Source organism: Triticum aestivum, chromosome 3B (genome assembly GCF_018294505.1).
Source record: "Triticum aestivum cultivar Chinese Spring chromosome 3B, IWGSC CS RefSeq v2.1, whole genome shotgun sequence".
Taxonomy (NCBI): domain Eukaryota; kingdom Viridiplantae; phylum Streptophyta; class Magnoliopsida; order Poales; family Poaceae; genus Triticum; species Triticum aestivum.
Genome location: NC_057801.1, coordinates 140,398,504 through 140,416,367, shown reverse-complemented (window position 1 = coordinate 140,416,367; position 17,864 = coordinate 140,398,504).

Here is a 17,864-nt window from a genome sequence, read left to right as displayed (position 1 = left end):
AATTTGTTTTCAACAAGCCTGTAAATTTTGATAGTTTTTTGTTAATAATTAATAGATGGATGGAGGCATCTGGACTCAAAATCTACCTATTTTCTTATTTCTTTGCCAGTTGCTACTTCATGCTAACTTGGTGCGTCGATATATGTGCATTAACGTAGTAGCTGTATGTACATGGCGCTGTAAATATACCAGCAGACACTATGAACAGGGGTTGGCACAAACGGCGTGATGCATGTGAAGTTCCCGGTCGTAACCGTAGATGTTTTTCACAGCTTATTACAGTACCGCCAGACGCGCCAGTCGAGTAGCAGACTAGCAGAGGTACCGGTACGAGGCCTAGCTAGCAAATTGATGGCTGATGGTCGCGTATCACGTTGCCTGACAGGGAAGTCTCAGCTCATTCTTGCTCGGCGGACTACAAGCAATGATGTGATCATACTGAAGTCACCGGCCGGCCAAGTTTAATTACGACAATCAGTGGCAACAACCGTACACTAATACGGAGCTGGTAATTACCACTGGATCAAGGAGGAATCCGATTACTGTTACTACATTATGGTAGTACTTCCAAGGAGGGAGCGGGGACTTTCATCGCAAAGAAGAAAACGAGGGAGGGGGACCTGCATTTGTCGCCGGGGACTCGCTGCCTAGGGGCACATCGGCGCGCGCACGGTACGCACAGCGTCTACAGCTGTGGACCTAGCTAATTCGCCGCCATATATGTCCGTGACACGTCCAGCACGTGGGCGCGTACTGTACGCGCACATTTGTGCAGCCGGATAGACCTAATCCCCTATACGTCTTCGGAAAGTGACCGATCACCTCTCAAATGCCCGTATTCATACCCTTCCTCTCCCAATTTGGGGGGGGGGGGGGGGGGTGAGGGGTCGTCATTGGAGCCGTCAGAGAGAAGATGAAGTCGGACATGCGGTGGACGGCATGCCCGTGCTGTTTTGCCAGCCGGACAGCTTTCTGCGGCCACCGCCTTCGCTGCCACTTCGCGCTCTGACTGCTCGAAGCCGGACCATTCTTGTGGCGGAGCCGGTGAACGTCCATCTCTACCGTGGCCAGTGAGCAACGTAAGATTGCCGCGAAGAGCTCCTCCTCCGCATTGACCGCCTGCTGGCCGTGGACCCGGTGGAAGGAAGATGCAGCCGCCGCCACTTCAGCCCGTGAACTTAGCGAGTACTATGATACAGATACCACCGATTTTTGCCAATTCGACAATTTGAGCCCTCTCCCTAGCCCGCTGCCTCTTTCGGCATGCGACTCGTGCCTCCGATTCAGGAGTCCACGTCCGCGACACTGGTACGAGCATCCACCGATGTCCAGAGGAGTAGCCGCCATATAGGGGTTGGAGAGGGCCTCGGGCCAACGGAGCGCACGTAGCTGTGTGCTATGTGTGGCAGGCCTCTACTGCCCATGTCCATCCGCGGCTGTTGCAGAGAGGTGCGAAGCGCAAACTGCTCGTCGCCGCCCGCCTCCACCTCGCGGATCCCATGCGATGGGATCGTCCTTGTTGTAGGATTCATTATAACCGTCAATATGTTGATTTTGACCAAAAACACCACTATAGCAGAGTCGTTGTCCGACCACGGATCACCATAATTTATGGATAGCAATATTCCTTATTTGGAGGATGTTGTGCTTGGATTGGAAGATGCGCCATCCGGCAACCACTCATGCGAGAGGGAAGTTTCACCCACCTCCTCATCCTACCGCGCGAACCGCCCCTTTCCCTGCCAATGGCGTAGACGGCCAGATAGCCATGACATCGGCAAGAGAACCAACTAATGGTGGGCGTCATGCTCCAACTACCCGCGCCCTTCCTGCCACGCTTTCTCGCCGACCACCATTGTGATAAGGCCGGACCCTTTCTCTGTTCACTCCCACCATACATGCCTCACAAAACTCATATTTCTCTCCACTTTCACGATGCTAGTTGACCCTCAGTGGACTAGGTTGCGCTCTCGGAGGACGAACACTACGATAAGGAAGCCACTAGCATCACTGAGTAGGAGAAGTGGGATCGTCATGACATGGAGGAGGCCGCGCTGGAGGATCCCACCCTCCTCAATGAGTGGCTGGATTCTAATCCCAAACACACGTCGTTGTTTGGGATGTTAAGCACGACTACCAGTAGATCCCGTATGGGCAGAAGATGACCCATCCATACAGCTTCTCATGGTAGGCACCATGTGCTCTACATCGCCTCACTCTTAAAGAGGCTTGGGATGAAGGCTACACCGCCTATGTGTCATTCGTCCGCCCCACGAAATATTCAAGCAGACCACCATGGTAGATGTCGGCGCTCGAGAGAAACACCCCCGTATGACTCCACTACAGGGAGGCACATGCAGATTTCGAGGCGGAGCAAGAGCACGCCGGCTGATAGAATGTGCCAATATGATTCGATTTGGGGAGACGAATCATGCAATATTGAGGCATGCCCCCCTTGTAAAAGTCGTCTCCGCCCTCGACCGCATGGGGCAAGAATGGGACGAAGACGAGGTCGCCGAACCGTCACACCGTCCGTGTAGAGGACGAGTGGACTTGTCACATATGCATGTGACCCTTGCACTACATTCACAATCGTCATGGTGAGGAGCAACTAGCGCTTCTCCCAAGAGGTAAGAAGTCGTCAGTTTGTCCTTGTTGGCCTCCAAAATTTGTCGAATTTTTTTGGCTGGTTTTTTAATCGTGGGTTCTATCAAATTAAATTATAGGTTACATAATGGTGTGGTGGTGTTCAAATATATTTGCTCTACCGAGATTTTCATTTGTTATGGTTGAAAGACTTACTTTATTTGGTTGAGAACACAATTGCGGTTGAAATTTGAGGGCTCTATGTATCACACAAATAGAAACGTGGGGATATGAAAAGGCAGGTTTAAGATGTCAGCTATAATGCATTTTGTATTTGGGAGGTAGGGAGAGAGCGAGAGGGGGGAGATGCATTTAGTATTGGGGGGGGGGGGGGGGGGGGATGCATTTTTTTAATTTGACAACCCTAGTCATATGAGCTGAATGGCTCTCAGACGCAAGATTTAGTTCTAGTAAAAATTGTGTAACCTAAATAGTGTTCAGTGTTTATTATTGAAAGCTTGGTATTGGAAGCAAAATAGCTACGCATACGACGTTTGAAGTCTGGTTCATGTACGACGCAAAATTCAAGCCATACAGATTAAAGGAAGAAGCCAAATCAAGTGGTGTATGGTTTGTCGTACATAAATTGAATGAAATTTATCGTATGCATAGCATTGCTCTATTGAAAGGATGCCAAGTATGTTTGGAGGTGGAGCGTCGTTGTTTTCTAAAAGCTCTTTCTTTGTTGGTTGGAAGTTGTGTTTATCTTTGTTGAAAGCCCTATTGTTCGCTTGATTGAAACTACAATCCAACCTAAGTGACCCATGAGCCCATTAGTAAAAGGTGAGAGTTGATATTTTACCCGAAAAAACAATTTATTCCAGTTCTTACCCCTCTGTTCCGATGATATTTTTCTCATATTTTACCTCGGCAACATAGCCCGCATGATGTAGAACTCAACTTTGAAAACGTTTAAAAGAAAAGAAAGGGTTGGTGGAAAATTGAGGTGCACGCAACGGCGGAGAGGACCGGCCAGTGAGCCGTGGAGGTCGTTCATTACTCCCCCCAACCGTAGACGCATGCTACAATTAATCACAAGTGGACTTTGCAGAAAATGCACAACCATGTAGGTCCATCCTTAATTATCAGTGGGGCGACGAGGAACCTGCCTGTATGCCCTGCAAAACACTATCGTTAGTCTGGACACATTTAGGACCTCAATGATACTACACTCCATGGGCTCCATTTAGTAGTAACCGTAATACTACTCGGTAGTAGTATGAAGCTGTTGTAGCATGTAATACGTGGTCGGACCCATGATTTTAATCTAGTGCCCGTACGCACACTACATCGGCCAATAACTGCGTTCCATCCGTCCCTCAGGACATCGATCGACAGGAGTGGTACCGAACGCGCAAGTGGCAAAGGGGCCAGATTTGGAGATCGTTGCGGTTGTGTGTGTCCGCCTGCGTGCACGCGATTTCTTCCGAAGCTGTTGGCCGTGCATGCCTGCATGCGGAGGAAACCTCGAGTCCTGGGCAAACGATCATGCATCGCTTGCATTTGCGTATGGACGGACCGGCCATTCGTTTCCACCCGCCCTGAAACGAGGACACGTTTTTTTTCTTCAGAGGACGAGCAAACCTCTCAGCCTTCTAGGACACACGCAACTAGTATAATTTTCTTTTCTCTCTTAAAAATATAGTTTCTAAAATTAATTTTGAAGGAGTACTCATACTTCGATGTTGCGAGGTTTGAATAAAGATCAATCTTTTCGCAAAAATAAAGATCAATCCTACCGTTACGGCGCATCGTCTTCTATCCTAGGCCAAGGGACAGGGTTCCCCTTGACGTTGGAGAAGGTATGTGTTGGGTGTCTCCTGTCGCGCGGATTAGGCTTGATCACGATCCATTCACATAGTAGGATGATCCTCGATGCTTCTTCTCCTTGACCGTCTTTGGTGCCGGAGTGCGGCAATCATATACACTACTAAAAAGGGGCCCAAAAATCGGTCCTCAATACGATGCCCAAAGAATTCGGGTAGAACTAAAGAACAACGTCTCTTTTTTCGTGAGAATACAAAAAGCATACCGGTTCATGAAATTGGGGTAGGGGGAGTTTTCCATTTGCAACCACCACCCACAAATTTGTTATTGCGGGCCACCTTCTGGTCAAATCACTGCTTGTCGTGGGCCCTCTTGTCCCCACCAAACCCGTTCCCTGCATGCTTCGGAAGTTTGCTGGCATTGAAACCTCCACACAAGGCCACCTTGACATCGCACCCTTACCCGCTACCGCCCTATGTCTTGTCCTCATCACCTCGAGCTCTGCACCTGCAACCAAGCTCGACCACGAGTTCATCCATACCAGGATCAAGGATTTTCACCACTGAAAGTGCACACTCGTTAAGTCTTGCCAAATCAATCTATTCATTCCACTCCCGCTTCGGCAACTAGGGCAAAGTTATGTTACCTCCAGACTCTGTCGGTGAGCCCATCAACTCATCTCCCCTTTGTCTACCACTCAGGTGACCGACACTGGGGAGGGGAGTGCTGGTGTCTCGGTCCGGCTAGTACTTTAGGTTAAGGTCCTTTAGTTCTCGCATGGGCGGCGTTGTGGATCATGGCGGTGCTTCATCTTTGATTTGGTCTTCTAGGCTTTGATCCTCTTTGAGTCTACCTGTCAAGACAAAGTCGATGGAGTTTCAGCACAGATTTCTGTTGTCTCCTTGGGGCAGCGAGGTTAGGATATCTTGTCGTGTGTGCAAGACGAAGAGATTTGGTGCCAAGCGTTTCGGATCAATTCAAGGGTTAAATAGTGAGACTGTATCCATGGGGCGCTGGTCCTTAGGGCACATGCACGAAGACTTCTCAGCTATCATCGACAAGGTCAAGTCGACTCCGATAAGGGAGTGGAGATAATGACTCATTCTGCCGTCGGTAGTGGTCGTTCAGTGGTCTAGGGACCTTGATATGATTGTTATTATGTTATTCTTTTGACGAAACAGAGGCATAAGAGTTGCCTCGCCCATTAATGACTAAGAAGTTTAAGAAGTACTTTTACAAAGCTCAAAAGGTTACAAAGGCATTGATCTCCTGTCATCAAAATACCCAAATGCTTCGCACCCATGATAATCCAAGGTTTGCTTCATGCTTGATCGTGTCGAGAAGGATGGTCGGAGGCATGGGTTTCCTTTCCTACTTATAAAGGTTGGAGTTGATGGTGAGTTCAACTACTTTTTAGAATAAACAAATACACGCATCCCCGCATGTTGAACTAGCAATCTTCTAAGAGGGATATAAACAAATGTACTTTACTCACATGTGGGATCTATCATAAATAAATAAATAAAAACACTACTTTTATGTGAGACCAACTTTTTTTGTAGAAGACACAAATAACAAACATAAAAGTGTGACTTCAACTGAAAATCGATCTTTGTTTTAGTTTCTCTTCCGAATCTAGTATGGTCATTTAAATTTGGTGACGTTGCATGCCTCTCACCTTATTCTTTTTATCTTTACTAATCGTAAATCATGCAACGGCCACAAGGACAATAAAGTTATTTGACCACCTTGTAAGCCAATGGCTCCGTGGCAACGCACGACCATTGTGCTAGTATGCCAAAAAATCTAGCGTTCCTATCATTCCAAATGGTCCAAGAAGCAAGCATGGTAAGGGTTACCATGGCCTTCCGATTTGTTCCATTGACATCAGACATATTGATCCACCAATTTTTGATGGCACGTGCATCGTCCCATTAATGAATGACGAGGTTGTCAAGGCAGGGCAAATCTTTGAGCATTCGCCAAAGCATTGCAATAAACCAGCACTTGTAGAATAGGTGGCCCACGGTCTCATTCTCCCGCTTGCATAATAGACATAAGCCGCAATTTTTCCACCCTACTTCTCCTACCTATCTGTCATCCATATACAGTTTCGAATTGCCAACCAAGAGAATAATTTCACCTTCGGAGGTGCCCAAGCCTTCCACACTGTGTGATGCATGGGGGAAGGTTGGACCCCAAAAATGTGCCTTGTAGGCCCAAGATTCTGAATATAGCCCAATCATTGTGTCCTTACAAATGATGTCCTCATCGGTGCCCTCACCACGATGAACCTCATGCATGTACACGCAAAAGGGTTACAATTTGTCGAATGTGATCCATGGTTAAATTGGAGAGGGAGGTTGAACTTGGACAACCAAGCGTCCTCCCTGCATAGCATCACTCACATGCCAATTCTTCCTAGTGGAAGGCTCAAAGATGAGTGGATCGATGTCAACCGACTTCCAAGAAGGGCACACAAGCATCGTTGCTGTGATAATGTGGGTGGAGGAGTAGAAGAATTCCATGTTTGTACCTCATCACAAGGACTGTACATGCCCACCCACATCTTTGATGGGTCCTTCTATTCAAACCGAAGCAATCGAAACCTAAAAGCACAGGCAAAGATGCCAAGGTTCAGGACCCACAATTCACCAAGTGCGAGGGGGAAGGGGGAGGACCTTTTTGCTCCAACAGACTTTGCATTTCTCCTTGGAAGTCTTTCTTGTTCCCAGCCAAAGGGAAGCATGCTAAATTTTGTTGATGTTGTGAATTGTGCCCGATGATGGGATAAGAGAAGCTATGTGATACGCCACTTGCGAGGTGAGCACCGATTTGACAAGAACCCCTCGGCACATGGAGGTGATTCCTTGACCCCCCATGGAATAAGCCTATAAGCCACTTTATCATCAAGGAATTAGAATCAACTCTCTTTAGTTGCCACATTGAGAGGGGAAGGCCCAAGTACTTCATGGGGAAGGATGCCCCGGTTGCCATCAACCTCACAAGGGCCATGCTTAAGTTAAGGTGCACACATTGTATGGGAACCACTAAGCTCTTTTGGATGGGGACCCTCTTTGGTGTTAGGGAAGGCATGTGTTGGGTGTCTCCAGTCACGCGGATCAGGCTTGACCATGATCCATTCAGGCAGTAGGCTAATCCTTGATGCTTCTTCTGCTAGGCTCTCTTTGGTGCAGGAGTGTGGCAGACATCGACTCTGTTTTACTTTGTGTGCTTTTAGTGGGTGTTGCATTGTAAGCCAATTAGTAAACTCATTTGTATCTTTCAACCATTATTGCTTGTTGGCCATGTAATTCATGACCGGTTAATATCTTTGTTACTCCAAAGTCAGGCTCGTCTCGAGATTTAATTCTAAAAAAATGACACTACCTGTTTTAGGGAAAAAAGTTCATTTAAAAAATTACGTGTTAGTCTCTATCGACTATGATAGTATAAGGACAACTCTAATATATCCAAAAAATATTAATTTTTTAAACTATAATTTTAGGAGATAACACAGTCTAATCAGTCCTCAATAACCCTTAAGTTATACAAAAATCTGGGGCGAGCTAAAAAAACACCCTGCTAGTTGGAACTATTGGGCAAAACTACATCTACCCAAAAACGTCTCAATTCATGAAATTTAGGCAGCATGAGTTTTCCATTTGCAACGATGACCCAAAATTCCTTTATCGCTGCCACCATCTGGTCAAGCCTTCGCCTGTCATGGGCCCTCCCAGCCTCACTGAACCAGTCCCCGCTTACTCCGGGAGTTTGTTGACGTCGAAACCTCCACGCAAAGCCATCTCGACACCGCACCCCTACCCACTACCGCCCTAGGCCTTGAGTGTCCCCGCACCCAAATTCGGCACCTGCAACGAAGATCGAACACGAGCTCATCCGTGCCAGTACCAAGGATTTTCACCCGTGAAAGTGCACGCTCGTTAAGTCTTGCCGAATTAATCTATTCATTCCCCTCCTACGATGGTAGCTAGGGAAAAGTTTGGTTCCCTCCAGACTCCGACGACGAGCCGTGAACTCGTCAACATGCTTGCCCTTCGTCATCCACTCCGGTGGCTGACAGCGGGGGAGGGGAGTCCTGGTGCCTCAGTCCTGATAGTAGTTTAAGTTAAGATCATTTAGTTTTTTCATGTGAGGCATTGTGGAGGATGTTGGTGCTTCATCTTGAAGTTGGTCTTTTGGGCTCTGATCCTCATCGAGTCTGCCGGCCGAGACAAATTCTACCGAACTCCGGCATAGATTAATGTTGGGCGTGTTTGGTTACCTGCATCATTTTTTGCCCTTTTGCATACTTGTCCCAGTTGTGCCTGGCTGACAAATACAGGCCAAAAGCTAACATCTGCACTTAGTTTGGTTGTTGCATGTCCTCTCCCTGCATTGTAACGATGCCTCTACGCACCGCATTTGGTTTCTCGCATTGTATGTGCTCACACGGGTGCATGTTGTTTGGTTACATACGAGTATAGAGTTGTGCTCACCTTGTACCCTACTTGGTGGGCTTACCAATACTACTACACCTTACACACGATCACACCGAGCACAACAACGTCACAACACTGCTATGGCGATGAACTGGACGAAGATGATGAAGTTCTTCAACCCAAATGGTCGATCCACCTTGCCAACCTCAACCTTGCTGCATGAATGCTCTCGCACATACTTGGAGTAAGCATCTTCTGCCGCCTGCCTAGTCTTAAACCCTCCTCTGTGGTTGCTATCATTGTACCCTGAAACTTGTTTGTTGCAAGCTTCCCATGAACTGTAAACCCCTGGAACCCTACCTTCAAACATCACATACCACTTGCCCTGGCAGTGCAAACAAGCAATAAGTTCAAGCAACAAGCATTGGGACACACAAACAACAAGCAATGAAGAACTCTAGGAGTAAGCATGCATGATCATAGCAAGTTCAACCTAGCACTATTTTGGTGTAATCCTACCACCACATCCAAAAGAGGGTGTCATCCTACCACCGCAAGTTCTGATCACCACGAGGATCACCGTGAGGGGTTAGTATATACCACCTCACCAAAATATACAGACCATAAAGTTGTTTTCAAGCCCTAACTACACAAAATTACTTCATCGTCATCATCGTCGTCCTTGTCGCCATCGTCGTCAAGGATCATGCACGTCGTTGCCACCAGCAGAAGCAGCACTAGTAGTTGTGCTTGCCCAGCCAGGTCCTTAGCCAGAGCAGCCTATGGGCTACTCCCATGGCAACAAACCCAACACCCTAGGCTTTTTTGTCCAATAGGTGGCTGAGAGCCACCATGAGAGCCTCTGGGCTGAAGCCATTCTACTCCATGACGGCGCTATAGAGATGAAGGTGGACATCCACACTCTTGCTCTCCCTGATGGCGGTGGCCATCTCCTTCACTGCCTCAGTCCTGCTGCTGAAGACGCTCAGCCTCTCCTCCATGAAGTCTGCTTGCTTCCTCTTCCTATCAAGCACATGAACATGCTCACCATCCTTCTCAGGAGCATCAACGTTGATGGTGTTTGACTCTTGGGTGTCTGGATACTCCGGCATCAGCGAGCCCAGCGGCTGATCAGAGCCCATGGCATGCTTGCTGGTTGCCAGCCCGAAGGAGAAGGTCTGCTGCATCTGGTGGTAGTTCTGGATAGGGGTGTTGAGGAAATCTGCGTCCTTGGGGTGAGCCTAAGAAGAAATAGGGCGGAGAGGTTAGTTATATGGTAATGGTTCATAGACTTGAACTGCTGGTCTGTTAGAATGGCATGGTTTGTGAGATAACCACGACGTGGCCTTGGTAGTGCTCTGCCTCCAGAAGGTCGAGCAAGTGTCCTCATCCCATGAAGCATTGTTGAGGTCTCTGAGCTTGTACGCGATGATCCACCTTTCTCTCCACTTCCTCGGGTGGTTGTACACCTGGGTCGTGGTGACCTCCTGTCCACAGAAGTTGAACACCTGTTTTGCAACAAGGTTCAAGTGCACCTCCTTGAAGCCCTTGTCAGTCCTCACCCCACTAGCTATGATCTCACACATCTTGTTAAGCACAAAAGTGGAGAGGAACGACTGCCATTTCATGTTGTTCCCCCTGCCATCCTTCTTCTCCTTTGCTGCTACCTTTTGAGCAGCAGCATGAGCAACAACATTGGGTTGAGCCAGTATAAATGGAGGAACTGAAGGCGGCACCTCAAAAACCTCTGAATCAGGAGGCATCTGGTCCATAGGAGGCTGGGAGTCCTCGACGTAGGACGACGGGAACTGTCTCTCGGTCAACACGATGGCCTGACTAAACTCTTGCGTTTGCGTGGTCATGTCCTACAAACGTAAGCATCATCAACACCACGAGACACTACACATGGATAGTAGGAACTAGCAGTACATCATGGACAGATTGAACTAGCAGTACATCTTGGACAAATCGAACTAGCAGTACATCATGGACAGATCAAGCTAGCAGTAACACATGCACAAGCATACCACATCTCAAGCATACCACAACATAACAGAGCACTAATCATGGAGAACAGAGCACTAATCATGGACACATGGATGATCTTCGTTCAACACTTGCACACTAGCATACCACCGATCCATCCATGACCACTAGCTACCAACACTTGCCCACATGAAAACAACCCATAGCATGATCCAAATCCATCACAACTAGCTATTACAACATCACCGTCAAACAGATCGGACGGCCTAACCCTAGCACATGGACGGATCTAGCTAGAACTATAAGAGAGGAGGTGGTGATTGAACTTACAGACGCCATCGGAACGGACGCGGAGGAGGTGCCTGGCACGTCGGAGAGGAGGAGGAGTCGACCCGCCACCGCAGTCAACCGGTCGCCGGAGTAGATGCGCCACTTAACTCGTCGTCGAAGTGGATCCTCGCCGGAGGGAAAGCTCGAGAGGGGGGAAATGGTGGCGGGAGTTTTGCCGCGGCGGTCACCCTCGATATATAGGGCGGCCGAATCGGCGGGCGGTGACTCGAATTCGTCCCGCCGCTTTTTCGAAGATGCGCCATCGCTCCCGCCATCTCCCTCCCTGTGCGACGCGGCGCGGCGTTCCCCTCCCCTGCATCGCTCGAGCCTCCCATGCATCGCTCGAGCCTGGCTTGTTGGAAACGGCCGATTTGGCCTTTCCTAGCGGGCCTGCCCGAGGGGTGCTTTCAGGTTCGTGCTATGCGGGCCCAACAGTAAACATAGGGATCCAAACGGCCCATTTTCATCCCGCGCGGGCCTGGCCCGCCCTAATGCAGGCTACCAAACGCGTCTGTTGTCTCCGTAGGCAGTGAGAATATTGTTTTTTGTGCGTTCAAAACGATGAGATTTGATTCTAGGCGTTTTGGTTCAATGGCGAGACTTCATCTATGGGGCATTGATTTTAAGAAGCACGTGCACAAAGACTTTTCGGCCATCATCGACAAGGTCATGTCGTATCCGGCAAAAGAGCGGACATGACGGCTCGTTCTACCTCTGGTATGTCTAGGGTGCTTTGTATTTCTGGTGAACGTTTATAATAAGTCATGACCTTCTCTAAAAAAAAGTGTAACTGATTCTGTGATGCCGCCGTCCACCATATCTACCAGTCAGAACCCGCACGCCCATGGGCTCCCTCGACGAATATTGACGCGCCACCGTATCCCGTCGAACCCTCGACTCGCGTCGGAATCACATCCGCCAGGCCGCGGAACAAAATGATCGGAGTAACGGTCTGGTTTGATCGATCCTGCCTACCCAGGCCAGGTACCCCACCCAGATCGCCGCAGAGATGTGGGTTGTACACAGTGAGTCGGCAACTCGGCATACATACAAACAGCAGTTTGCATGCCCGCGGCCGATCGACAAAGGGGTGGTCATCAACCAACCATCCATCCAACCAACTCGAAATGGTTGCCATTGCCAATGCCAGCATCAGCACGTGAACATGTACATACATTATTCACTCTGGATGCATCTGCAGTTTGCTCCACGACTGTTGGTGTCTCCTTGTTCCTGTGGATTAGCCCGCAATTCTGCTCAAGCGTGTTAGTACTGCTAGTATTAGAACAAGTACTATTTGAGGAAGTTGGCGCATCCGCATTCTGCTCACACAAGTTTTGTTTCCTTGTCCCTGTAGATTAGCCCACAATTCTGCTCAAGAGTTTTAGTACAACTACTATATGAGGAAGTTTGTTGGGGGTATTGGCAGCGGTTGACTGACCTTGACCTTGCTCACTTTGCTACGTCCGTCCGTCCGCAGGCCACTGCAGTACGCTACACACGCCCCACCTCATAATAAATAAAAACTCTACTGGTAAGGCCAACTCCACCGCACGATTCCATCCTGTCCAGTCCTGTTCGTTTGGGACAAAAGGGACAAAGGAGGCGGCCCAGCGCGCGACGGTCCGGACCCATTCTGTCCGTTTTGTGTCCCGGCCGACCCATTTCGAGCGCAAACTTGCGCCGGGTTTGGGTCGCGGCGGACACCAAACGGACGTGCGCCTCGTCCGCTTCGGGGCCGCGTGGCAGGCGGCCACCTACCTCCCACCCGCCCACATCAATGCGCACGAGCGGGCGGCCCCACCTGTCATCCGCACGTCGAGCAGTCGCCGTCCTTCTTTAAGTGGGAAGCGTGGACGGGTCGTCATCCACACTGCCCCACGCCACCCAGCGGCCTCCTCGAACCCCGACAGCGCAGAAACCCTAGCCCGCCTCCTCCTCAAGCTCGCCGGCCGCCCGCCTCGCCATGGGCTTCTGGAACGGCAAGGGCAAGCACGACCGCGAGGCCGGCTCCTCCTCGGGGCGCCGCCACGGCTTCGTGAAGAAGGAGGAGCCCGCGTCTCCGCCGCGCTCCTCCCGTCGAGCCCCCACGTCGCCCCCCTTCACCATTGCCCCTCGGCCCTCCGGCGAGCGCGACCGGCAATACATCTGCGCGGACGTGTGCCGGAGGTACTGGGAGACGAGGACGCCGGTCCCGTGGAGCGACGCCCACCTCCCCAACGGGTGGCACCTCTCCGCGGACTAGGTCCCCATCCCGCCAGTGCTGGCGACCGGCCGTACACGGCGCGATGAGATCAACCGCCGCCGCCGCCTCCTCCCCGACGACCTGTACTACGACCACAGGTACGCCCCCGACTCGCCGCTCTGGGACACATGGCTTCAGGACGAGCACGACGTGCGGCGCGCGTCCTACTTCGCCGGCACCGTGCCGGGGCCGCGGAGGCCACGTGCAGAGCCGCGCGGGCGTACGCGGGTGCGCGGCCTGACGCCCACGCCGTCGCCTTCCTCGTCTCCGTCGCCCCCTCCCCCTCCTCGCATGACAGCGGAGGAGGAGGCCCGTCTCCTGCAGCGTGTCATGGACGACTCCATGAACACGCACGACGAGCGGCAGTGGGACGGCCTGGAGGAGGCCATGGCCCTCTCTGCCGCCGGGGACGTCGCCTTTCCGGAGCTGCAGCTGGCGGCCGTCACGGCGGCCGCCACGGAGGAGCCGATGGAGGAGGACCTGCCCGCGTTCGAGAAGCTCCTGGGCCAGGGGTGGGGCTGGTCGTGCACTGCGCCGGAGATGGCCGCCGACCTGGGCGTGAACTGGTGCCCCACTCCGGAGCGGGAGGCGTCGCCGCGTGAGGAGGTGGTGCAGGCACCTCCGGCCGTTCAGGCCCCCGTCCACCACGCACCGCCTGCCCACCTCTGGACGCCGCCGGACTACGTCGACCTCGTCAGCGACGACGACGACACCGACGGCCAATGAAGACGGCGACGGCCACGGCACCGACGAGCGCGGCAGGAGCGCGGGAGGAGTTTTTTTTATTTTCTTATTATGTTAATTATGAATCTAGGCCTTTTAAGTGGCCGTTGAAACTGGGCCGTTTTGTGGCCAACCCATATTATGTTTTATGTTTTTTTAGATGAGTTTATTTGCTTTTTTAGTTATTTAATTATTATTTTTAATCCCGTCCACGCCGGACACGATTTCGGGTACGGCCGCGCGATGGGCGCACGCACGACCCACTGGACACAGCCGGACACGGGCGTACCCATCGGCGCTCGAAAGGGACAGATTCGACCCAATCCAAACGTCCGTTTGGGATCGCGCGGTGGAGTTGGGCTAACACATGCCGCACCCCATAATTCAGGGGCTTTGATGGCATTGAATCGCGGCAGCTGCAGTGCTTCTCTTCTCCACCTGCTTTCCTGTGCGCCCATTTACTCACGGTGGCTGGCTAGCGTGGTAGTAGTAGCCTTTTTCCGTCACGGCTTGAATGCGCCTGATGGACACGGCAACAACAGCGAAATAAAACATTTTCTTGCTTGACCTGACCTGTCCACCTGCTCGTGCTCGTGGTCGCCCTTTGCTGTTGCAACCATTGCTGTGACCTGACCACTGCGCGTACCACTATTATCGCTGGCCTTCGGTGTATGTTTGATCTCGTCACCAACCTACCCCCATAAAAGAGTCAGCCTAGGTAGCCAAAATTTTGCAAGAACAACCAATAACCAAAATAAAGTGAATTTAGGTAGCCAAGGTTTGGTCAAATGTTGGCAAGAAAAACGAAGCAAAGTGAGCAAGCTGCCATTTGTGGCATGCATGCCCAAACTTTAGCAACGAACAGCAAGGCAACCGATAGGTAGGCTTGTTTTGGACACCAACCTAACTTTTTTTACCACCTTCTTATGTTTAGATAATAATGGTTCTAGCTACTGTATAAAAAAAGAAAAAGATAATGGTTTCTGCCACTGAAACATGTGTGTTTCTAGTACCATACTTCTCCGGTGCACCTGCTGCTACCCTGATGCTGATGCTGCTATGTCTCTTCCAGTCGTTCTCACGCCATTGATGCGCCGCTGCAGCACATCGCGCTCACGCTTCTTTCCATAAGTGCAGGGAGGAAAAGGACGGCTCTTAATTCGGCAGAAATCACATATCTGACCTCAGGCAGAAATCAAATCACAAACTGACCTGGTCACGAAAATTTTTCACTCTGCTGACCCTTTGGTGTGGCGCCCGACACCCGGGCGCCGCACTCTACTGTGCAGCGCCCTTCCCTTAGGCGTCGCACATCCTGCCAGCGTGGCAGCCCTGGTCCAGTTGCGGCCCCACACGCACCTGTGCAACGCTTAAGATCTGGGCGCCACACACCTGTAATGTGCAGCGCCTAGCTCTTGGGCGCTGCACAGTCTGTGTTTCACTTGGGCTGGCCCCACCCTCTCTCCCCTCCCACCCCCACCCCACACACCCCCACCCGACCCAAACCCTTAGACTTGCGGCCCTCCTCTCTTCCCCTCTCCCCCCTCTCAAATCCTTCTCAAATCTTGCAAATCCGCCACACACCGTGGATTTCGAAGCCAACCCCTCTCTTAAGGTAATCTCCTCCGATCCCCTCGTTTTCATCCATAGGAATTGTCACATTTGCTCAAATCTTGCTAGTTTGGGGAAACCCTAGATTTTGATAGGATTTGGAAATTTGTGTTGAATGATGTTATATTTCTTTGCTAATTTGGGTTGTTTAGGCTTCCATAGTATGCTAGGGTTAGGGTTATGTGTGTTTGATGTTGGTGTTAGGGTTATGTTGGTGTTAGGGTTGTGGTTATTGTTATGTGGGGGTTAGGGTTATTAATTCATATATATGTTAGGGCATATGTGTGCAAATATTTTTCTTAAGTATTTACTTGATATATGTGTGTTTTTGATTATTGTAGGGATGGGGAGAACATGTGTTTATGTTCATCATGTGGATAAAGAGGCCTTTTTGAAAGGCAATGTTGAGACGGACCCGGATGAGCTTGACATGGTGTTTGAGAGTAGTCCTAGCTATGCGGAGCTTTTGAAACAAGTGAGGAAAGATTTGAATTGGATGGACCCAAGTGACGTTGTTGAGTTCGAGGGAAGGCATAATGTTGGTTTAGGAATGCACATCCGTTGGAAGACAATGCGTGTGAACTCCGAGCAACGTTGGGTTGCATACAAGGAGACGGTTGCGGAATCTCTAGACAAGGCTCTTGAGTTATTTGCCTCCAAGAAGGTTGAGTCTACTTTGAATTTAGACTTGAACCGGAACCCCTCCCCGTTGGTTGCTAGCACTCCCCCACCCATGAACCAAGATCAAATGAGTGAACCTCAATTCACGCAAGAAGATTGGCCAACATTGAGCCCGACTCCAAACAACCAAAATGAAGGTTTTGAAGAGGAGAATGATGAGTACGAGGAGGATGACAAAGAAGTTGACCTCCATGACAACAATGTGGGTGATCTCGACCAATATCATGTGCAAGAGACAATGGACCAATCCATTTCTTTTTCCCGTGCATATGCATCGGACTCGGATGACGATGGTCCTGATGAAGAAGTTGATGAGGAGGGGTTCACACCGAAGGAGGCCGAAGCATTCAAGAAGGTATTCGGGCGGGATCACAAGACACCATTGTTCAAGGATCTTAGTCTCGCGGATGAAGCCGTTGTGGATGGTGGAAAATGCATATCTCTTGGAGCTAGGCCAAGTTCTCACCGTGATTTGGAAGACGGCAAGAAAGGGATATATCCCGGTTGTGAGTTTCAATCCTTCTTGGAATTGAAGATGTGGCTCGACAACTACTCGGTTACACATTATCGTCCACATAAAGTGGCCAACTCGGACGTGAATGTGCGTTACACGGTCAAATGTGAAGTGCCAACATGTCCATGAATTGTGCGTGCAAGGCCATGGAAAGGAGGTCCCACTTGGCGCATAGTGAGTTGTCTACCAACTCACATGTGCCGGCACAAGAATGCGTATGGCAAGCTTGTGTACCAACAACACGGACAACTCACGTCCGAGTTCATTGCTTACAGGCTGTCCAACCAAATATCCACACTTCCAACAATGAGCATCAAGAGTGTCATTGACCTTGTGAAAGCCATCTTTCATTACAAGGTGAAGTATGGCAAGGCATGGAAGGCGAAGCAAGCCGCATTCAAGTACGGCAAGAGTGTCATTGACCTTGTGAACGCTCCTGGTGCTCTCTGGACTGGAATGTCCAGGTGTGCAGCGCCTAAAGAAGAGGCGCTGCACTGTGTAGTGTGGCGCCTTTTCCTTAGGCGCTGCACCCCTGGACATTTATTAGGCTGCACCAACTCCCTCCCACCCATCCCCACCCCACACACCCCACCCTCCACACAAACCCGAAGCTCAGTGCCTCCCCTCTGCCCTCCTCTCTCCCCCTCTCAAATCCTTCTCAGATCCGGAGTATTTGACCGTGGATTTCGAAGCCAACCCCTCCCGTCGATAGCAAGACCGGTGATCAACGAGACATCCTCGAGCGTCACGGTCATCTCCCCGGTCCGAAGATGGAAACTGTGGGTCTCTGGCCTCCACCGATCAACAAGAGCGGACACCAGTGGAGCGTTCAGATTCGGCGTGGACCGGCTGACCAACAGAATCCACGGGAGTAGTCCTGCCTGCTTGATGTACGGTGTGTACCGCTCATCGTAAGGCA